The sequence below is a fragment of the Aphelocoma coerulescens genome, chromosome 8, assembly GCF_041296385.1.
Source record: "Aphelocoma coerulescens isolate FSJ_1873_10779 chromosome 8, UR_Acoe_1.0, whole genome shotgun sequence".
In the NCBI taxonomy this organism is placed as follows: domain Eukaryota; kingdom Metazoa; phylum Chordata; class Aves; order Passeriformes; family Corvidae; genus Aphelocoma; species Aphelocoma coerulescens.
Window position 1 is genome coordinate 20440006 of NC_091022.1, and position 24721 is coordinate 20464726.

The window sequence follows — 24721 nt, forward strand, 5'->3', positions numbered from 1 at the left end:
GTGAAAATACTGGCTCAGAACCTTCTTAGGTTGTCACTAGCTTTTACCTGAAGAAGGAAGGCTCCCTTGTGCCCTCATCAGTGTACACATGTGTGAAGTTTAGAGTATTAGTTTATATATTTTTAGAAAGGATGTAAACTATTTGGAATAGAAATTTATCCCAAGAGTTCATATATAACCCACAAGGATTCATATTAATCCCCAACCCACTAATCCTGTAGTTTTGATGGCTTAAAAGCCTACTACTTTAGAATTCTTTGTGTCTGTATCCCCAGCTGATCCTTAATTGTTTCTCTCCTATATTTATGTGTACTCCAGATCATGTGTTGGTATACAATGTCATTATCACAAATTGATTTAAATCTGTCCGGCTCCAACTCTCAGAATCCATCAGCATAAAGCAAAGCATTTATTTCCTGCTCATCACATGATAGTGCTGAAGCAGTCATGACTTCCAAGCTACAAAACACATCAGCACATAAATTAGTGAGTGCAATTTATGAGAACAGATTCATAACAAGTATATTTCTAGCAGCTTTGTATTAAAGAGGAATGTTTAAGTCAGGGCAGCTTGTCCCTCCAGATTGTCAGTCATTTTCAATCACAATAAGAAAAATCTAAAGCAATTTAAGTAAATATAGGAGTTTCTTTGTTTGAGCCCTTTTTTTTAACAAATGTTACCAAGGTAGAAATTATGCCAACTGAGAACTGGTTAGGCTCTGCCAATTTGCCTCAGCTGACCCCAAACCATAAGCTTCTAAGAGCACTGAAATAAAGAGAGACTATTGTTAATGTTGCCGAGCTGTTCATAGGGTCCTAAAGAGACCTCTGTTATCTTTTATAAACACCAAGAAGATCTAATCCAAGTGCCAAAAGAGAGGCAGGTTATCCTCATTACAGGGATGAAGGAGTGAGCACGTAACAGCCTGTAGGATTAATACTGCTCAAAATAAAAGTTACAGGGTACTTTTTGACATAAGCACCCTGTTAGAACGTGTTTCACCTCAAGTTTAAAGCCCATTAATCTTGTGAAGAGCCAGAAATCTACAGTCTGTGTCATTTAGCTGGCATGAAGCACAAAATGCTCAGCAAAACTGCTGAAATTCTGATCTAAAATAAGCTAGTGAATGAGATATGGACAGCTTTAGCAGCTTGCTGCTTTTGGTAGCTACCATTACCAAAGGCTTTCCCCTCTTTTTCTCTCCCAGTTATTGATTTGGCAGTGTGTATTTTTCTCTGGTCACCTGCAAAGGTAGAGGTGCCATATGAAATAGTACAGCAAAGGTTAAAGACAGTATGTTTGCCCTTTAGGGGAGATATCTTCATTAGAGATTTCTCTGATCTTATCCCTGCCTGTGCACCCCAGTTTGCTAACACCTGGAAGCTACAGCCAGAGATTTCTTGTGGATAGCTCTACTGCCTTTGCGAGTCTTCCTGACACCTCCCTGTGACTCTGCTCTTAAATATTTTAAGCACCATGGCCTGGACACCCCTGTGCAAAAATAAGGAGGATCAGAAAGCATCCAACCATGATCCCTCTTGGGGACCTACTGTCCATTTCACCTACCAGACTAATTTTTACCCTTTCCAAACTCCTCTTAATATGCCAGTGGTCTGTGTCCTGCCTGAAGACATCACCTAACACCCTCACCCACAGCCTCAAAGAAGGGCCAGCAAAAGTGACAGATGGCAGATGACAATCTGATCAGGCTCTTGCCTAAAATCCAGAATATTCAGCAGCTAGTTGTACCCAGATTCAAACAAGAGCACTGGTGACTTGCCAGGAAGGGCTAAAAATGACCAAATACCTACCTGTTCAGGACTGACTATTGAATAACCCCTCTAAACAGGAGCACTTCTTCCAGAGATCCCTGTGCTTGACAAGACTGAGCATAGTGCCTTCCCCTTTCAACTCCCTACCTCACCCCATTTCTACCTCAAGCACTTCTCTGCTCTGAGTTTTCCAGGGAGATCAGCTACACATGAGAAGGACACTGAAAACAGGATGCTCTGAAAAGTTATATTTTTATTACATTATTTTTGCACACAAAACCTAAGAACAATTTGTATGGCAGATAGCTAACTATGCCTAGGAAATGCTGCAGCAGTACCAGTTTTCCCATATTCTCTTGTAAGTCCATTCCTGTCAGAACCTGTTTGCAGGTTGCTGTGGGCGGCAGGGGCTGCCTGGCGCTCGGCTCTGCAGAATGAAACACCTCGGAGTGCGACCTCCCGGGTGCCCTCAGAGGAGCCAACAAAACAATTCAGGTCAAGACAAATCAGGGAAGGGAATCAAGGGAGAAGGAAATAGAAATAGAAAACAGTCATTGATACTAAAGCTCGCACCATAAAACTTGTAATAACTTGACCCAGGTAACCAGACAGACTGTTTTAACGACTTTGTTTTCCCCTCACCAGCATGTTTACATGGATGATGCAAGAAAAGAAAGGACTGTGAGTAGATGATGTGAAATTAATTTCTTTCTTAATGCTGGTGAAGTCTCTGAATTTTATGAACAGAGTGCATTTGGTTTTGTAATATTTCCCCCATTTTGCTATTTTAATACCAAGAGTCTTATTTTTCATATTTAGCTCTGTCCTTTCTATCATTTAGTCTATGTGGACACAAGAACTTTACCAGGATAGATCTTGAAACTTGAATATTTGGATGGAAATATATATTCAAATCATAAATTAAGCAGGAATCTTTTTGATCATTTGCTTGAGAGAAATACACCTATGTGTTCAAATGCTATTATTCATTGAAGTAGCATGTGCTGAGACATTGCCAAGGAGTTGACTACTAGCTCAAGTTCATATTTCAGCTTGTGAACACTCATGAATCAACCTTAGAATTTTGTTTTCATTGCTGCTCAGTACTGTCAATGTTTTAATTCTTTATAAAGTTCTAATTACTGGAAACACTTTTTGATGAATATCCCCAAGGCTTATAGTAAGTGAAAATCAGTATTTGGAAATGCTAGTGAATGCAATCATCCCATTAAGGCAAGATGGAAAAGCAGTGTTTTGTCTGCTTGTCCTTTGCTATCAGTTTGCTTATTGTAATAGCTCTTTTATCTCTGTCTGTATTTTATACTCACTGTACTCTGTAGTGCTTTTGTGCTCAGTGGCATCACATAAATCAATACTTTTTATGTTTGTTCTTGCCTTGATATGTATTTGTAAATCCTATTACCATGCAGACCGGAGAGGAAAATACACACCAGAATTAGTCAAATTAATATTTTATTTGTTATATTTGCTTCTCATAGTGACTGATTCCATATTTGGTCTTTAGACTTTATGATTGGTTAAATCAACTGGCTTAAAAGCATCCAGGACTTTGAAAGCTCTGTTTGCTGTAAATTAAAATATATAATATATATGTTTTCCTAATATCTGGCCAGCTCTATTACAGGGAAGATGCTAATGTGACACACTGAAACATGAACTTCCCCATGAGCACCAGAAAAGTGACACATTTTCAATGAAAATTCATTGTATCTACAGGAAGGCAGAATAATCAAGGTCTCTGCACAGCCTTCTGTAGAGACACACAGGGAGGCAGTGAGGCCTCTTTTCCTTTCCAGAAAACTCAGCTGGATCCTGTACACAGGAACCACAGGATACTGCAGGCTGGATCCATCCAAATTCTTATTCTAAATCCTCTCATATGGAACTAGTGGAGAATAAAGAGAATGCAATGAAGATTAAAAACATCAAACACCACTCTGTTATGGCAAGGGAAGGTTGCTGATAGGAATTTATCATTATTGAATGAAATTTAGGTCCAAGAAAAGAAAAAAAAAATTGTAAAATGGGTGATTGTTCAGAGTCTTTTCCCATATAAATACACTTTGCAAGTGTATACTTTCAGTCACCACAGCTTTAGATTGTGTTTGTAAAAATGGCAGTACCTGACTTACCCTGGAGACTTCTGCAAGTTGAAAGCTTTAGCCTTGCAATTTATGTTTAATAATTTAACACATTAATAATATTTTAGATTTGGATTATTGAACATAAGCATGGAGATTATTTAAATGAATATTTAATTTTTATTCACCTTGCAAGAAGACAGAAAGTGTTTTTTAATTGCCAACAATAAAATTTAGAAAAAATTATCAGTAAAGAAAGCAGTGAAGAAAGTGTTTTTACAAAGAGTTCATGGCAGAGGGGGGTATTTTCATTTTTTAAGATGATGAAACAACCTTGTCAAAGGAATCAGATTTAAGGATGTGATGAGTTTTATTCACACAATTTCCTGCTAATTTATCTGCACTAGCACAAAATAAAGTATGCTGTTTTTCATAGTTTCCATCTCTACATTCTGAAATTATCTCTTGGGCTTTACATACTGTGGTTCTGCCCAAAAGCTTCAGCTTCTTGAAGACCAACTGAGCCCAACTTCCAGCTATTTGCAGTGTGGTAAATGTAATCTTGAATCTGATGCTTGCAGTAAAACTTTGAAAAGTCTCTGAAATCCTTTTGTATCTGTCATACTTTAGAGTTTGTACTATGCATTTGTTCTTCTACTATTGGAGAAGCTATTGGTTTGTGAGTATTTTTTCTGAAATTCTTATTATTTATTATTGTCCTTAGGAAGCAATAAAATCAACCTTTGCAGAACAGAATTTTATTTTTAGTACAGTTTCTCTGAAGCTATTATTTGACTGAATTTCAACTCAGTGACCTTCTTTTCTTTAGAATTTATAGACACTTTAATTTCCACCTTTTGCCTCAAGCTCATACATTTTTAGCTTTACTTGTTTTTGGCTTCTATAATTCTTAGAAATTGAGGAACATTTTTCTTCCTAGTCGTCTAAACATTGAAACATTCTAAAAGAATCTCCAGGACAAACCTCGTCCTTTAAAGTTTTGCACAAGTGTTTACAGCTAATTACTGCTAAACTAAATATCTTGTGATGGAGTATGCCAGAAATCATGCATATCTTTTGTGGGTATTCAATATGAGGCACATATGTGCAATTTTTATTCAAGTTCCCTTCTGTCTAGCCAAATTATCAGATCATTATGGCTCGCTTGCCTGTTTGGGCTCCCTTCCAATGCATTCCATATTTTTTATCCACTTTTCCCCTACTGGTCACTTACTATGCTGGAGGCTATTTTTAGTATTCTTAACTCCTCCTCTAGTTTAACACTTTTCAAACAGGCAAAAGTCTGCTGCACAAATCAAGGGAATTATCTCTGCCTCATATCCATGGTGGACAGGACAGAAAATAATAAGCTTAAATTATAGCAATGAAGATTTAAAATAGATAATATAGAAACAAAGCAAAGGCAAAGAACAAAACAAAATACAGTTTCCTACTAAGAGAAGTGTAAAGCATTAGGATAGACTGGGGAGTATATGAGATCTCTGTCACAGAACATTTTAAAAACAGGTTAGACAAACATCTGTCAGGAATGTTTTAGGTATAACTCATTCTGCCTTGGGGCAGAGGGAATGGATGTGGTGACCTCTCAAGGTTCTTTCCAGCTCTATTTTCTGTTTATTTCTAATTTTTTTTTTCAGCCTGGATTTGGACAGGCTCTTCAATGTACTTTCTATTTGCAATGGGTGGTCATATTTCTGTTTATAAAATACAGATGTTGCTGTTAAGAAAGATTCAGGCAAAATAATCTGTAGTTAGGAAAATTGTGGTTAAAAATATCATTTAAATGCAAAACACAGAAAACACTTTTAGCAAAGTTCATAAAAACTAACTAGAAAAAACACAGAAAGCTGTACTTGAAATCATTAATTAAATGAGGGGCTTCAAACATTGATTAGGCTGTACCACTTGTCCTTGTTCTAAGTGGTATTGACCCTTTAGAAATGAAGTTGATCCAATACTTTCTACCATAACTCCTCTTCGGGATTAGGAGATTTCAAGTATTTTCTTTTGTGATATTCAGTTCTTGATAGCTTAGAGCTACAGTGAATTAATTCTTCCCATACAAAGAAACTAACAAAATTCTGAGGAACACAGGTATAAATAGTACATATGTAAAAATAACAGAGTCAAAAAAATATTTTGTGTGCATAGTTGGAATCAGCTGGAGTCATGTAACCTTTTCATTCCTGAAGCATAATTTCAAAGGATTTATTTTTGTTTCTCAAGTACTGCTGTTAGAAAGAGAAAGCCAAGTTTCTACTGGGGGTGATGGGAACCTGTTGCACTCTCTGGTTCCTGGTGCAGTCTGTGGTGGATGCTCGCCAAAGGTCCACTGAGAGCCTTGTTACATGGCTGTCCAAAACAGTTCTTCAAGCAAAGTGTTTGCTGGGGGCTCCCTACCTGTCTAAGGAGGGTTGTTGTTTTACCTCAGAAACCCAGAAGGCATTCCCCACGGCCAGGAACAAAATTCAGTTGCAGTGGGATCTGTTAACTTTATTCCATTTTCTTTTCATATACTGTAAGTATACCTCATTGAATTCAGATATATTTTAAAGATATTTTAAATATAAATTAGATCGTGTGGAAAGCGGTTTGAGTGTTTTATTAATATTTATCATTGTAACGTGTTATACTTCGAAATTCAGATTAAAAATTCACAAAGCTCAACATATTTTTCATCTCAATCAGCTAGTGAGTTGTCAGATTGACTTGTTATTTATTTATAAGGGCTTGTAATTGAGGCACATTGTCACACAGGTGATTGGTGAGCCAGGCAGTGACACTGGGATCCTGCGGCAGACAAATGTGCTGGTACCACAGGAAGTTTGCTGGGATATGCTGTCAGCTCTATTAGCAAGCATAGAACTCTCATGTACATAGATATGTTTCTGCTGACAGCACAGTGACTCTGCCTTTTAATCTAGTACAGTCTCAGTGATGAGAAGAACCTACATTTTCCCTGAATGCTTTGGCTCAGCCCAGATGTTGGGCTTTTGTCTTTGTGTCTAGTTCAGACAGACAATGAAATATTTTGGGGCTTCAAGTTTCTTTGAATTTTTACATTGATCTGAGAGCCCGAAGTAGCATTTGCCAGACCCTGAAGGCTGAGTGTTATCAGTCAGTACGAATCCATGAAAAAGGTTGAAATAACTATATGGAATGGTCTGATTTGTTTTTTCATACAGTTTGCAAAATGCTTTCTATTTCTTTTATTCTATCTCCCTTGAAAGGTAATGTAAAGTTTCATTGCAAGTCTTTAAGGTCCTGGGAGATGCCATTGATTTGTGTTACACTGAGGTAACAGGTGTGCTTAGTAAGTTTTGTATTGAGCATGGTACAGACAATTACAGTACAATTTTACCAGGCTTTAAAAGAGATTAGAAATCTGCTGTAAGGCTGGCAATGTTTTTGTTTCACGTAATTTCCCCTGCCTAATTATGACTACACTCTCATATATTCCAGAATGGCCTGAGAGCCAAGATTCCAGATATTTACTGTTAATTTATTATTTTGTATTTATTCCGGATTTCAGATATATGTATTGCAATGCCCTCCATCCCTCTGTATGCAAGCCCTGGGCTCAGTGGTTCATGAACTGTTGTTGACTGTTATTAAGAAGGGCAACCCAGGCCATGGGCCAACTGGATATACATAAAAATTCAAAACTAATAACCCTCAGATACAAATGATAAAGTTTTAAAACAATTATTTAATTTCTTGGGCTGTAGTAGAACAGCATACTCCTGAGCTTACCTGTGTCTTTTGACCACATTATTCAATATCTGAGTAGCTGGTTGTACTATACTTACTTTTTGACTATTTTTCTTCTTAGTGAAACACATATCCTTTGCACCTCTGTGGTGAGGGATCAGACAGTGAGCCAGCTGTGTTGTGAGAGCACCAACCAGCATTTAATTAAGCTAAATACCTATAAAAATGTTTATTTTCCTGCACAAATAGGCAGTTAACTTTGAAAAACATTTATATTGTTTACAATGATTTTAACTTCAGAATTTTTTTCAGACAAACTAGAAAGTAGTTTCTTTGAAGAGCTATTAAAAAGTATATTTATGATTGGTTTTGCCTCTTTTTATTATTTGAGCAAGGAAAGAAATGCGATTTTCCTCTGAAGGTCAAGAGTCCATGTGTATATTTTTTGCTTAATATCAGATCTACGTGTATTTCTTCCTCCATAAGTAGGTTATATTTCTCTACCACATCTCCCAGATTTGCTCAGTTTAACTACAATGGCTATAAGGGAGCATCTAGGTCAGAGTCATAAGGAGAGACATTACCACTGCAGCTGTTGAGAAATTCCTTTGGTGGTCTTTGCTAAATTTACACTAGAGATGTAAATACCTCACTTAAATACATCTTTCAGTCTGGATTTATTGTCCACTGTATCTCTTCCTCTTTTGAAGTTTTAAAGACTACAAGAAAATGATAGGCCCTTGGTGTGGAAAATCGTGCTGGAGCAGAAACTAACTCAACACAGCAAATGTTATCTGGCAAACACAGCCCACAGGCTCTTGTTTATAACCCTTCTTCCAGCCCAGGCTTTGTAGGGCACTTTGCCATGCATTTGTGGAGACAAGAAAAAGAAAAGATCGATAGCTTAAAACAGTCTACAGAAATTTTACCCTAAAGCCCAAAAACACATAACCAAAGACTCCCAAACCTGCTAAGAGTAGTTAACACTATTTTGTTACTCTGTCAGTCATAATTAAAAAAAAAAAAAAAAAAAAAACCAAAACAAAAAAAGCCATCAAAAACCCATGCTAAAGTTTAGAGGGGGGGAAATCAGTGCAGTGATAGTCCCCAGCATTGCCTCCTGTATACAAGCCAGTGGTCTAATCTATTCCTTCCTTTTTATGCCCTGAGACAAATACACTTCCTGAGATTGCATTGGCTCTCTAGTAAGTTTACTTAAAAAAATTTAAAAACCCAACCAAACAAAAAATTAGTTCAGAAAAGCAGCCCATATTTTGTAAATCACATAGAAAGTAAAACAGAAGCCCTTTTACAAGTAATGGCAAAAGATTTTTTATTTATTATTTATTTACTTATTTCTGTTAAAAACATTGCAATTAAGGGAGTAAGTTAGCATTTTGTAACAGTTTGACTGTTTGCCAAGTTAAAGTGATAGATAGAGATGTCCTCTCCCTCTTTTACCTCTGTATGTGTCTCTTCCAATGAAGCTGTAAGATTTCTGGCTTTTTGATCTATATATATTTAGTAATGTTTCTACCACTATGCACTGCGTTTACATGACACCATAATGTAAACAGCTAGTCACAGAGAATTCTGAGATTTCCCCCAGAAATGTCTGTGGTTTTTTCCTACTTCTGCTAGTCCAGAAGTGCTTATCCACAGATCTTTAATAAAATGTAAAGCTAGTGAGATATTGTGCCCCAAAACGCTTACATTCATCAAACGTAATTTGAAATTCTGTAATGTTTATTTCTATACTTCAGAGGGAAATATTGGAAGTGCTGTATGCATTTGAAACATGATTCAAGTAATTCTCATCTATTATCTGCCAACAAGACACCCACAAAAAGCAGGGGGCAAACTGGCGGAAGCTTGTGTGTGAGTTCCTAGAATTGTTGAAGGTTTCAAGGCCATAAAAAAGCCGAGGGTGAGCAGCTCCGAAGCTGTTAATTTCTTTGTGAAATTCGCTCCGCTGCTGAATTTTGAAGAGATTATGCAAAGCATCTTAATATTTAGCTATCAGAATGCATATCAGAAATAGTCATTATGACTAAACTCCATAAGGTATATTTGATCATTTCCTGTGTTACCAAGATTTCCATTTGTGCTGTAGCTTGACTGCAGACAACTTGCCATGGTATTACATTAACAGTATTATAGCACCTAAATGTCCCATTAGTGATGGCAGGTGAGAAAAGAATATTTTGAGAATAATTATTTTAGCTCCAAAGACTCAGATTAGGCATCAGAAAATATTGCAGAAGTGAAGGCCATTTGAACAATGAAAGGTTTTTCTAACATACCATGTTTGAAGAACTGACTTTGTCCCTTATTAATAAAAATGTATTTCTTCATTCCTAACAAGAGGAAATAGGTAAACTTTGTTCTGCCTAATAAGATACTGTACTCAGTGCCCATGTAAAACAGGAAGGATTATCATGCACAAGTAAAATCACTGATATGCAGAAATTTCTTGAAAGCTGTCATTTCTTGTCCGTTACCACATCGTTAGTTCAAGTAGGGTCAAGGCTTACACAGAAAAGATTATATAATTACTTAGGCAGGGTTTGATACATCCATTATAATCCACTCTTAATTGGTATTTACCCACTTTTCTATGCTACTGAACAAGTTTTTAAGAAGGGCTTGAATTAATAGATGATGGTGGCTTGACAAATAGGTGCTGTGGAAGTGTTAATATTCTTCTCAACAGTGAGCCTTAACAATAGCAGCCATTTTAAGAGTGCTGTATCTTAAAAGGAGGATATCTCTTGAAAAGTCAGAGAATAGCACCACCACCAATTACAACAGAGATTGTTCTCCAGTAAAATTGGAAAATAAATTACTTTTGGGAAGTGAAAAATTATATTAGAATTTGAGTTATTTCTTTTAATTTATTATTAAAAATATATAAAATATATAAAAAGGACAATTATTCTTTATATTGTAAGAAAACAAGCTTTTTCTTTTTGGAAGGTAATAGAAAATCTTATTAAGTTGTACTTGGCTAGCTCTTATAATAATACTTTAATATCTGTTTAAGGCATCTAAGTAAAAGCTAGGCAAGAAAGGAAATGCATAGGACTTCAGAATCTCCAGCCCACTTATTTCAGCTTATCAGCTGTGTATAATGAATGCCAATTAACCTGTTTCTGAGTTACTTATGAAAGGATAAGGAACTGAATTATTTTTATATCACCTACACATTTCATTTTTCCAGTTGAGGTGAAAGATGGACAGACAGATACAGTGAAATGGAGAAATGCCAGGATCACAAATAATTTTGAAGGCCTAAGGGTTTTAGAAAGATGTTTCTTTCTTAGAAGCCCATCTAAATCTGAAATGCTAATGACCATAGAAGTATATAGAAAAAACTGTCAGCACTCCTTTGTTTTTTTTATCTTTTCTTCAGAAAAAAGCTCAAAGCATCGCTAAGGATTTTCTAATTCCTGCTGATTTTGTTTTTCTAAAAATGTATATAGATTTCTTCTACCTCAGAGATTCATAAATGTTATTAAAAATGAATGGCAAGCCTGATTTAAATTGAAATGTCAGATGGCTGGTTTCCTAGTAGTTAAAAAAAGACAACTGCATAAGAAAGAAGCTAAATTAAGAAAAAAAAAAGTTCTGGGGTTAATTATAATATGAGTAGCAAGCTATAAGAATTGAAATATTATGCCTATAAAACATGTATTTACACATGTATGAATTTAATGAGGTATCCTTATGAATGGACAGGTTGCCTAATTCTGCAGCCCATTTTGCTCATTAATCACACCATACCTCTTGCTTTGCCACTCCTATTGCAGCCCCACACCTCTGAGGGGAGTCATGTTATTTATCCCAGCTCTGCTTTGGCTGCTGCAGTCGCTGCGCTCAGCGGGGGTAGCGAGCACCAACTAGAACTCTCCTAAGACTTTAGTTTGCTTCCCCACTGCTCCTGATAAGGGCAGGAATCAGACATCACCACATCAGATCTCTGGCAGGAAGGGCCACTCTGCAGAGACCCCGAGAGCAGAACAGACTTTGTCCATATCCATTCACACTGTGAGTATTTGTGCGAAGGGGAACTGAGTTACCTGTGTCCCTCCGTATCTGACTTTTGCATTTTAATAAACTGATATGATCTTCTGTACTAATATGTTCTAAGGCCAAATTTATAACAGCTTGAATCCTTAAAATCTTGGGTACAATTTTATTACTTTTAAAACTAAATTAGAGCTGTCACTGCTGTAGAGCCTTCTTTTAGAAGCAAAACCATGGCTACATACTATAATTTAAAACCAAGACCCTCAGTATATCTCTCCGTCACCACCCTCCATTAACCCAAGGGACCCTGTATAAGTTTCTTAAGGGCAGCTCTCATGTAAATATTCTAGGAAAGGGGAAATCTGAACCCAGATTATTCATAGAAAAAACACCTCCAGTATTTGCAGAGGAGTAACAGAGAATAAGAGTGTGGGATTCTGCAGAAAGTCATACACCATCAGTGTTCACCAGGCTTCTGAGTTTAAGAAGGTATGAGACACCATATGCTCCAGGACCTGATTTTTCCCTTGTGCAAGAGAAATGATGCTGGGTACTCCAAAGACCTTGAATTCATGGTGGAAAAAATGTCTTCTAATTATTTCTATTATTCCATGGATAAGCAGTTAATTTGCCCTAACCCGATTTCTTCAGGCATTTCACATATATCTCACCAGTAATATGTAATTTAGGTACATTTTTAAAGCATTTACAAACTGAAAATGAGTATTCTATTAGAAATATTTATGCAAGTATAAAGAATATATCCTAACACTTCATAAAGCATACAGCAAGAACAGCCTTTAACAGCAAATGTGCACTCTAGAAAGTTGTTTTATACACATGAAGAGAAAGTCTAAGAGATATTAGCAAATATCTTTGTAAACTTACACTTCTATTTCAATTTTTTTCTAGAATAGAATAAATCAGGATAAAAAAACTTGAATTATAGGTGACAGCTGCTGAGTACTGAGTATTAATACAAACTACATAACTTCTACTAGAATCTGAGCTACAATTTCTGGTTAAATATTATGTAACACTATCTTATAAAAATAACCCCAGAAATGAGACATTTCAATAGAGAAAGACACAAAAATATTCCTTTCTATTTAAATTGTAGCATTAAGGCTGAAAGAGCAAAACCCTGAATGACCTCCTAACCCCTTTTAAACCAAAAGAACTGTGCTTTACTGAGCTCAGTTTTATAAAGTATTCTGTTGAGACTAATTGAGGATGGAATAATGAAATGGATCAGGTCAGCTGTGAGTTGTATGTGAGGCTAGAAAAAAATTAATCCTTTTATTTTGAAGGATTTTTTCTTTCTTCATAATTTATTAAGATAATTACAATGTTTCTACAATTTTAAGGAATTCTAGGGTCTATTCCTCTATGGCAAGTCTATATGCTTCTTGGTGAAGGTGAAGACTTGTATTGCAGACATAGGTAGAGAGTATGTAAATTGCTGTCTGCTCATATTCTTTCTGCTCTTCTCTACCATGAGTTATAAATGACTAACTCTTCCATTTTCCTCATGAGGTCCATGAGGTGAAAGTTCTCCTCTCTAGCTGATCATGTTAGACTTTGATGTTTCCTTATGAGAAATAGAACTACTTTAAACAGGCTCAGGTGTCCAGGTCTTTCTCTGATCTTTTCTAGGTATAAATAAACATTTTTTTATTCTTAAGGTCTGACTTTAGTTTTTATTTGTCATAGAGTGAGTAATTTAGAACCAGATTAAATAATATCTTCTATGAAAAAAGAAAGAGATACTGTAAGATCTGTTAAAATTACTTCAAAGATTTTTTTTTTTTTTATCATTCTCTTAAAAACTTCACTATTATGAAAACCAAGATTTTATGAGTACCTGTTTGTCTTTTCCTCCAGGAAGAAGTTTAGCTGCCAATGAGTCTGTCTTTTTGAAGCCTCAATGTTTTAGCACACTTCTCATTATTGCACTCTCTTCTCATGCTTTCACGGAGGTGGGAAACCAATTGTTACCTAATATGAGATACCTTTGTGGTAAATATAATGGTAAATAATGCTTAAAAATCTCCCTCCTCTGAATACAGGTCTTGCCAGCTTTATGAAGACTGTGTAAGTTAATATTACACTGTAGACCACATGAGAACAGTAATTTGCCTCTGCAGGCTGGTATAAAAAATGGAAGGGTAACCTGACACCAGCAAAATATTTTAAAATTAACCAGAGCTTAAAATGTGAACTGAAAGAGATGGACTTAGCCATTTGGACTATGGGAACAGAAGAATGGACTTATTCCTGTATTTCCCAATCCAGAGACAGAAGGGAAAACATTATGCATTCTATAGCTTCTTACAGCTAAACTGTTCAATATAATGTATTGTACCAAAATATTCTGGAAAACTAAGCAAATAGAGTTGAAATTGCTTATGAATATAATGCAGATTTGTGGTATTTCAGGCCTGTTATTTACTGTGCATTTGCTGATGTGTTTTTTTCATAGAACTGCATATTCAGGTATATAATAGTTGTGACACTCAGACTGCATTCAGGTTATATCAGCATATCCACTGAAAAAGTCTTTTAAGGGAAGAACTACATTATTTCACAGTAAAGAATATAAATCTGCCTCTTGATACATAAGTATTAATTTAGGATTGTGAACTTGCACTCTCTTCAAGGCCCACGGTGGATAGCAGACTCTGTGTAGTGGAACAAATTGTGCAATGCCTTTACAAGGCTCCTATCCCTGAGGAGCATTGATAATAGGGATATATACACCTTGCTTTTCAATTAGTGAAACTGAAACAGGGTCTTCAGAAAGTAGAGAACAAAAAAACCCAGGAAGGAGGAGTGAATAGGGAAATCATAACTGACTTAGCTGTGCAGCAAACTCAACTCTTAATTGCCTGGCTTTTTCACTCCAAACGATTGGAAATTAAGTTGAATATATATCTTTATTCAACAGAGCATTACATTCATAATATCAATACTCAGAGAACTATGGTATGCACATTACTGACGTCACTGAAGAGACATGAATATCCTTCTATCTGATCAATTCAGACTAACTTTTATGTACTGTATTTGGGTGATTTTGTAGGTGACAAAAGGAGTCAGGCAAACACAGCTGGAAATTTTCTAGCTGATGTCTGTATTACAAAACATCTCCAGCACTGGCAGTTCCAATTTTCCTTTGCAACTGTTAAAAACTGGTTTACCTAATTAACCCCTTCAGTGTTAGCATGAATTGCTATCATAACATATTGCTTCTTTTTCAACTAAACAATTTTCTAGAAATGTAACAATCTGCTTTCTTTCATTAAAATCTTGGGGTTATTTCTTGTTGTAGTTGAGAGTGTACTTGTTAAGGAAAGGTGATCAAATTTTTCATGAAGTAGTTCAAGAAAACATGGATAAATAAGGCAGAATCTTATGAAAGGTGGTCACCTTGGCAATTGTTCTGTTCCTGGTAGTGGTCTACTCTTCCCTTTATGTAGGTGGTCTTAGCCATCCCTCAAACCAGAGTTACCCTGGACAGTCTCAACCAAGAAGCCCCACATTTCTCTCTCTGGATTTTTCTCTGTGAACAAAAGAATTGGTTTAACATGACCATCTGCAGAGATAACAGCACTGAATAAGATATCTAATTCTTTTGTGACTCGCTAGCTATCATTAGTTTCCTTTATGGAGAAGTAAGAGGAACTTAATCCATTAGAATAACATTAGACTAATAACCTTGTAAAAGTTTTCTATGGTGTGCTATTAGAACAATTTCCTTTGAATGCTGTATTGATTCTTCTTGCTACCAGGGAAAAAATGTGTGTTGGAGGTAGAGTGCTTGGCTGTATAAAAACCTTATCTTATTCTCAGATAGTGATGTAGTGATGGTACACAAAAAAGGTAGATGTTTGACTGATTTCAAGGAGTTACCAGAAAATCCATAATTTATTGGTTTTACACCATGAATATTGGAAACTGTACAGCCATGAGGTAAGAAAATGTGAAAAATCTTAGAATGTGAACAAAAAGAAAGAAAAGTTGTGAGGGGCCATTCTTATGCCTTTCTTACTAAGTGACCACCAAGTTTGAGTGGAACTTTTTTGGTCTATTTGTCTCCTGACTGTTTTACAGAGAATCCCTCTTTTACTACAATGTGGCTTATTTTCTCCATAGATAACTTTTTCCATCACAAAATGTTTATTTAATGTCCCTTAGTATGTATACTGACTAGCAGTTTTTTCCCTTCTTAATATTACCTCAGTGATTTTCAAAGATTTCTTCAGCTATTTTATAATTGTTTCTGGCAGGACTGTCATCCATGTATAAAACTTAAAAACTCAAAATCTTAAAGCTAAGGTAATATGAATAAAAATTAAGAGATTGTTTCATAATGCCTATGTAAATTTTAATTCTATTTTGGTAATTTCTAATGTGCTCTTGGTCAACATTTATAACTTTACTCAGCAGTGTTTTATTGAATCATTTTAAAAGAAACTGCATTTGTACTTAAAAAAGGGCTTAGAAGAGCATTGTCATCAGATTTCCTGCCTTAGTCATTCCCTAACAATAAAGGGAGTTTTACCACCCTTGTTGTTTAAACCTGGTTACCTTGTAAGTGTTTCAGTGCTGTAACCTACAGCTTGTCATAATTAATGCACTTCAGTTTGGAGTTCTCATTCCCTGATTTTTTTTTTTCCAGGAGGGAGCACATAATCTGTTTTTGCTTTTGTTTGTGTTTGGAACATACATCAAGAATCCTACTTAAAGGCTTCTTTTCCTCTTGAGAGGAAGCAGTCTCAACCTCAACATTGTTCTAACTGCTCCTTTATGCATCACAGCAGCCTTCATATCTCCATGTTCTCAGATAGGAAATTGACCTCAGCACTGATTTGCCTTGTTTTGTGTTCAGGAGGCAGACTTGAGCTTTTAGCTCAATTATTTGAAACCTCGTGACTATAAAATGTCCCTATCAATTATGAATATGATGAAAATGTCAAATCAGAAGCACTAGTTGATGTTGGTTTCCCAAATGTAAAAATGGCCTAAAAAAATGACTGAGGTTTTACTTCTTCCAGTTAACTCAGGCAGGTTAGGTCAGAAGCCTGAAGACAGCAAAACTATTCACATTGTCAAGATTACTGCAAACTAATCTGTCTTGGTATATATCTGAATAAATGAGAAACATGCTCTTTATCCCAGAAGCCCAAGCTGACAGCATCAGTCTTAAAGCTGGGTTAGAGGATGCTGTAGTGTAGATTTCTGTGTCACCACAGACACCCTGTCAATATTCATGCTGTTGGGTGAACACTTGCTAATGTACAATGGGACGAATGTGTCTAATTAAATGTTTTCTTGCTGAGGTAACAATTGCTTTTCACCTCCCCTTCTCACCACCTCATGCCCTCCCTGCACTGGCTGGCTCAACCAGTAGTCTTATAACTATTTGGAGTTACAGCATTATATGATTACGACTTGGCCACTTACAGACAATTTTTTTTTTTTTTCTTGTGGACATTTTATTCCAACTTTACAAAGATCAGGTTGGGCATGTGAAGCCTGAAAGCCTGACTCATTCACAGCAGTTTCATGCTGCCACGACTTGTGGAGCTTCAGATCGTTTGTTCAACACTGTAGAATGCTAGGATTGTCATTTCAATTTTTCTGCATTCCATTTTAAATTATTTTTAATGGTGTGTCTGCACTGGCCACAGCATAAATAAGAAAAGAGGATTTGCATTTAGAATGCTGTAAAATACTGTATTCCTTTGGGTATACTCACAAATACACCCGTTCATATTAATCAAGATAAGAAGATGGAAAGCAATTTGATTAGGTACTAAATTCAAAATGTTGCAAGAATGTGGTCTAACAGTCACCAGGAACTTAAGTCAGGCTACTTATGCAGCACAGTCTAGAGTGGAAAATTAAAATGACAGGTTTAAGAGATAAAGACAATCTTGTTCTTATTCAGCTTCAGGGTTCCTGCCAGTTTCTCTTATGAGCTGTAATGTAATATTACATCCACATCTACTGTAAATAGTGAGACTTTTACAGATATGTGCAAAGGATACCATTTGATGGGAAATAAAATAAATTACAACCTTGTAAAAGTTCTTTAATTTATTCTTATAGGCATTTCCCTCTGAGAGACACGGAGCAAAAAGTAAAGCCTGTATATTTTACTTAGTGTCTAATCAAGGTAATAAACTATAGTTTTCAATTATGGGAGATAAAAATTCTGCCCTTAGCTAAACTAATAAACAGTGTCATTAAGGCTTATGCAATTTTAATTAATGAATATCTAGAGTTTTTAGAGCATTTCATTTCTAGTTAATAGGTCTCTGTGACGTGTGAGAGTGGGACTCTCTTCTTCCTCTGTTCTTTAGGTTACTTTCACCTTCTTTTGATCTCAAAGTTATTGTAAAGTTTTTTTTCTTTTTTTCCATTTCTTTGTCATCTGGCTCAATCATTACTTGATTTTCTTAGAACTATGTAAAAATACCACTTGAGGCTACAATAGATGTTTGCAGTCTTCCTCTAAAACAACAGAGCCTCCTCCCATCTCCTTCTGATAATGACATCAAAAAAACATTTACGGTTTAGAGATACTTGGCAAGCTACTGCATTCCTTTCCTATCAAGTTTTACGGCTTTTATACAGCTAGCATAACCCATTTAATCTCATACTCATTCTATACATACTTTTTTTACTGATATTTTCCTGCATACCCTCTTATAATTAGGAACTAGGCCCCTGAGGGCCCAATTAGCCAACATGTGAATGTAATTATAACCCTTGAAATGTTCTTTTCCATGTGTGTCTGTGATATGACTTTGACCATGCATAATGTGAACCTACTCACAAGGAAAGTTAATCCCCTAATCATTTGTAGAGAGAGCTTTTCTCAGATTTATAGGAGGAATACAAATAGTTATAGAATATCATACTCCAGGTAGTGTAGTAAATATGTAATGCTCCTGTGGCAGTATTCAAGAAATAATCCAAGTTTCAGAGTGTTTTAGTACCTCTCTATTTCTATTGAATTGTAAATTCTGTGACCTTGCTAATGTGTCAATAATATCTGGATTTACTTTACTTCTGGGATTTTAAAACTTTATTTAAATATTTGAGACATTACCTAGACATTATTCCAATGCTTTGTGAAGGCATTCTCCCATTCTCAGTCTCTAGAATGTGAGGAAAATAAACCACAAATTTTTGAAACAGTGTTTTCTGAAGTCTGTTTTCTTAACATTATTTTTATAACACTCTCTGAATTACTGTTGACAAATCTCTCAAGAATCTGGATATTTTTATTTTATTTCCTGTTAAAGGTAAAACCTTTATCGAAAAAAACTTCCCCGTCTTTTTTTAAGAACTGTTACTGAAATTAATAGCAAACATTAACTTGCATGGACAAGTATGTATGATACAAAATTAGATGTCTTCTGGGCTAATACCTAGTTATTTTATTCTGGCTTCCTTACTACATGTCTGCAAGATATAAAACACCACAAGAAAATAAATCCATTCGACATTAATATCTAACACTATGTTGGTCATATCCTTATTGGGTTTGACCTGGTTTAGGAAAAAAATCCATGCTCCAACTGAAAAGAGAAATAACAAATTTTCTTTGGAAAGAGGTTTATTTCTGAATACAAATCTTGTACAAAATACATGTGGAAAACAAAATAAGCAAAACTCATGAGACTATATTGAAGCTAACAATCTTACACTGACAACTTAACTGTCAGAATGGCCTATTATTTGGTCTTTTTGAGGTTTTTTTACTTCATCTCTAAAGACAGTTAATCATAAACTTACAAACAAGTCCTAGAAATATGTGTGTGTTTAAATTGACTCCTCTGAGATGCAGCAGGCTGGCATTATGGGAGAGACTTGGCGTATCAAAAGTACTTATGGTTGGCACCTTGCATTTTCATTAAAAATGAAGCACTACAGCAGATGGGCTTTGAAGATATTTTTAAGATTTACGTGCCAGCCCATGGGAGGGCTCCAGTGCAAACAGCTCCGTTACAGGGAGTCAGAGCATCCTAGGTCAGGGGAGGGGACCAGGCAGCCTGTTTGTCACACATTAGGATCCTTTCATGCATTTGGTGTTGTTAAATTTCACTCTGCCTGTACAAACAAGTCATTTTAATAGGGGAAGCTTAACGTCTCTCAAGTGCTTGTCCTGCACCAAATGTAGAGTTTAAAGATATAATAAAAATAAAATGAACTGAAATAACACTCTACAAAAAAGGCTTTTAGTCATGTGACATCCTGGCTGCAAATGGCATGTTTGGTCTCAGGAATAATTTCTCGGTTTGGCTCTGTGCTGAAGCCACTGAAGATGATGGGAATATTGCCACTGACTTCAGTTGGTGTTAGAAAAATTATTCTCCTCAGTAATGAGAACTTCTTTTCAAGCCAGTCGACCAGTACATGTCATAATATATAAACAACGGAAGAATGGAGACATTTAAGGATAAATTTTGTCTAAAACTACACTGAAAAGGCACAGCCCTTTATAATTCTCTCTTTATGTTGCTATTTAAAGAAGTCGTTTCTTTCCCTGCTTTAATTTACACCAATTGATTTATACCAGCTGCAATACTTCAGTATTCAAATACTGAAGCTGTTGGGAATCCTTGAAGAGTTCAAAAATATCAGCAATTTTGACTGTTAATTCTATGAGTTCTGTTAAGCTTTCACATTAAATACTTACCAGACTGCTGCAACAGGCTGAATCTGCTTGCTCTCTTCAAGGTCTGACAAAAACATCCCCACGTCATGCCAGTGTGTCTCCAAATGTCCTCTTTGCTTATCTCTTGTGGTATGAGCCTTCTGCTTTACCACTTAAAATTTCAAGTTCAATTGGTAATTTGCATAGTGTTTCTGAAAAAAAAAACCACATTGGTTTTCACTGTGTATCTGGATGTAAATCCCAAAGAGAAAACAAATCAGTCATTTTATGATCACTCAGGAATATTCTTCAGGACCTCATGGACATAAGACATTTTTGTGCACCTTAGGCTGCACTTTTGAACCTTGCAGTACATGATTTCTGGCCCTCATTCCACATGTAAACAATGTCCCTCTATCCTGCTTTGAAATCAAAATTATAATTTCCCTTCTACTGTCCTAAAATTCTAAATCCACCCATGAGGCTTTTTCTCACAGTTTTCAGAGTTGTTCTTCTTTTTCCTCACCAAAACTTCAAAAGTGTTTTTTTTTTCTGTTTTTAGAAAGTGGAGTGTGGAAAGATACCAACCTCTTGCAGACAGGCATGAGAAAATTAGGTCTCCTGAGGAGAATACCTTTTGACCAAAGATGTTTCCATCTCTTTACTTCTATTAACTTTTAGTAGCAGATCTGTGCTCAGATCTATGAGGGTCTAGGAGCCTTACCTGTAGGACCAAATACCTGGTTGCATGTACTTACAGAAATACGGTAATGTTCTAACTCTGTGTCATTAGTTCATTAATTCTATATAAGTTCCCTAAATTATGAAAATATCAACTGCACTAATGACAGGAGCTTTTTGTGCTGCAGGACAAGACTATTAAGAAATTAATAGAAGAGTGTATCATGTAGTATCTTGCTAGTCATTAGATCTTTATGATATTAGGCTGCCTGTAAATGAGATACTTTATGTCCTAGATTAAACAGCTGATATCATTTTAGGCTCCCAAGCTGATCAGAAATACCATTTGTAGCTTTTTGTAGCACTTCAAGATTTTTAGCTACTGGCTGTAGATCAAAAATGTTTGTTTATGTTTGCCTTCCTTTTAAAAATATCCTTGTTTATCTTAGATTTACTTTGTTCTCAGGGTGTTTTAGGGTAGCCCTGTTCATTAAACAGAGCCATACATGTTAAGTGCAATAAAGCATGTAAGGAAAAAAGCTGACTATTTACAAAAGGGTTGTAATCTAAATATGTCTGGGAATCACTTACCAGAAGATAATACCAGCAGTCATGTCCCCAGTTGGCTCTGACAGTGACCATTTGTGCTACTGATGTCTGTTACATCTGAGCCAGTGACATCAATAAAGCACAGATCCTGCCTCAACTGCTTTGTTGTTAGTTTTTGGGGGGGGGTTTCATACATGGCTATTTCTGTTAATTAAAAAAAAAAAAAAAAAAAAATCCCCCAAAACCTAAGGCTCCAAGTTTCTTTAAAGCATCACGAGCCAGAACCACTTCCATTTCTTGTTTGGGATTTTCTCTAAGGCACACCTCCTGTGCTGTTTGGTGATCACTAGCAATTTTGTTTCTTCCTGTTTGTAAAATCACAGGTTTCTTTACTTGGCTGCTAAAGAGCTTGTTTGTATCTCTGTGGATTCTGCTCACATTATGCAGTTGGACCAGCAGCAATAACTGTAGCAACAATACTTCTATCAAGAAGTGAGGAATCAGCAGAAAAAGCAACAGCAAAAGCCAGTTATTCATCATAATCATCATCATTAGCAGAAACATGAGATCCAGAATGAATTCCTACAGGACCCATTTGTTCTAAATAGCCAGTGCTTTGGATGGGCAGTATGTTGTTTTTGTAAGGCTTCCTCGTGCTCTCAGAGGGAGCAAAACTAGTCTGTGTTGGGGAGGAAGGTTGTTGAGATTTTTATTTCAGTGATGGGGATGTGTGTTGGGTTGCATGGGTGGGTGGTGGGGATGGGTGTTGTTGCTGTTGTTTTAAATTAGAATAGTAATTTTTATCGTTTTTATTCAAAAGGTCCATGGAAAATTTATTCAACTCTCCATGGAAAAAAGACTAAGTATAAACTGGTACTTGTATAATAGCAGTTTTGTGTAAGAAAATTCTAATTTTAGGGAATTGAACATTAATTGGTTGACACTGAGCTTTAAGTTACTTATGTAATGTGTGGTAAAAAGTAGGATCCTGAGTGCCTTCAATCACCGCCTAGGGAAGTTATTCTGTCTCCTTTGGCTATGAAGAGATCTTCACTCTGTCAGATATTACTAACAGTAGCAGAAGTAAGTGTCCCCCTATGCTTTAATGAAGTTCTAGCTATGAATGCAAGGAAAAATTTTATGGGTGGAACAGTATCAACAATGTACACAGACTGTAATGCAAGAATAAAGCTTAGCATACTAAAATCTAGGGTATACTAAGACAAAACAAAAGAAAGGAAGTGTCAATAGAGCTGAAAAACCTACAGCATTGACATTAGATGGGGAAAATGACATCTTAATTGAGGTTTCAGTTGCTCAAAAGGCAGAATAGTAAGGAAGGAAAATCTCTGAAGACTTACTTCTAATCAAAAAACACCTATGTTACTGAGGTTATTGTATAATGAATGAGCAAATAGGCTATTCTATATGAACTAAGTGAAGGATTCCTCCCTAGACTGCTGGATTGCAACAGCCCTTAAAACACAGATGAAATAAACAGCAGTTAGCAGGGAAGAACCTGACTGGAAAACAGAAACCCATGCTGAGATTCACACTCCTGTTACTGGCTCAGCTCCCTGTGCATGACACTGCAAGTGCTAAAACGAAGCTCTCTGTTCATTGGAGTTTGGCTTTGTCTGACATGCTTTGTTCTTATTTTGAGTAGGGAATGGTTTTATGTTGCGAGCTGACTTGAACTTAGAACAGTGTCAATTCTCATTTCTTTTGATGAACTGCATTTTTGCCTAGAGGATTTATTTCCAATCTGAAAATTCATAGGTAAAGAAAATCTACAAACATTTGCTGTTACAAATACACCGGGTTGTCTCAAAAAGTTTTCTTTGGAATTTATTGTGGACCTCTTACTGGTTAAAATAAAAAATTGCTGAACTTAACAGGAGACAAAGAGTCTGGTCAACTTCCTTTCTACTGCTGAGAAAGGGTTTGTAGTGCCAGGATGTGCAGGTACAACATTAGACGTTGTTAAAGCATTAGCATTAACATTTTAATTACTAATGAATACTTAGGACCTAAGAATATTTATTAAACTAGGTTTACACATCTTCAGTATTCTGCGTTCTCACTGGGCCACAGCTTGACCAAAGGGACCTAGTGAACTAGTCTCCCAGGTGTGAATAGTATTCTTTGCTCAAAAAGGGCAGAATTTTAAGTGCTAGATGTCACATGTCTATAGAGTCATGCCATCACACTCTTCTAGATAAGTGCATTGAAATAAAAGACAAATTACCTAAAAAAAATGTTTTAGAAGAGTATTTTAAAATTCTAAGGAAAAAATAATATCTGATAAATCCTATCAGCTTCCTTAATATTAGCTACTCTTAGAATTAAAAATGAAACAATTTATCAGCCTTCTAACACTGCAAATCACTAAGTATCTTGTGTGATCTTATTTACACAGTTTTCAAAGGATGACCGTTGAAAAAAAATTAATCTATTCTAACATATTATATAAAGTTAAATATTTGGAAAAAAATCCAACAAACACAAGCAATTGATTGTTCTGAAGCTCTAATATCTTAATACTAGAGAGAATTCAGTTGTTGAAAATGGAGAGAATAAGGGACCTGATAAAAGTGTGTTCAGAAATGATGAAAGCCACAGCTAACACTGACGAGTTGAGCTTTATTCTCTGGTCAAGTATTTTACTAGAGTAAAGGGATCTTTCTTGACATAAGTTCACAGCACAGTTAAAACTGATATTTTTTACATGAGGCATAACCCCTGTCAAAAGTAGCCTCTCTTGCTTTAGTTAGTTTTATAGAATTTAAAAGTGGTTTAATGGCTTCATGAATTCACATAGCATAGACAGCTGTACTGAAACAGGAAAGTAATATAAACGAATGTCAGTAAAAAATGAACCACTTGTTACATGTTATTTAACTGCTAGGTTATACAGACTTGGATATCGTTTAAAGCAACGGTATCTTAGTTATCTAACATGAAGAAAACTGTTCTTTCACTTTGTTATAATTTGGCCTAGTCATGGTTTCACACAGTACAGCTCTAAAAAAAGTTTTTATTATGTTTTTAATGTATTCTCCTTCAAATCACGTGTCTGAACACTCCATCAGCGTTCTCTGTCTTTAGCAATGTACAGGTAAAAATTGAGGTGCAAAAAATCACTGGCTTTCTAATGTGTATTTCATAGTCAAATGTTCTTTTA

At 35.8% G+C, this 24721-nt stretch overlaps 2 long non-coding RNA genes across 2 annotated transcripts in view; one reads left to right on the forward strand and one right to left on the reverse strand.

The window, feature by feature from the left end:
- LOC138114067 (uncharacterized) overlaps positions 1 to 13686 on the reverse strand; it is a 51326-nt gene extending 37640 nt beyond the window's left edge. The window contains exon 1 of the long non-coding RNA XR_011152475.1: positions 13501 to 13686. This is a non-coding gene — a long non-coding RNA (uncharacterized lncRNA). The remainder of the gene's footprint in view (positions 1 to 13500) is intronic.
- The window catches only part of LOC138114068 (uncharacterized), a 70916-nt gene continuing 57775 nt past the window's right edge, over positions 11581 to 24721 (forward strand). The window contains exon 1 of the long non-coding RNA XR_011152476.1: positions 11581 to 11654. This is a non-coding gene — a long non-coding RNA (uncharacterized lncRNA). The remainder of the gene's footprint in view (positions 11655 to 24721) is intronic.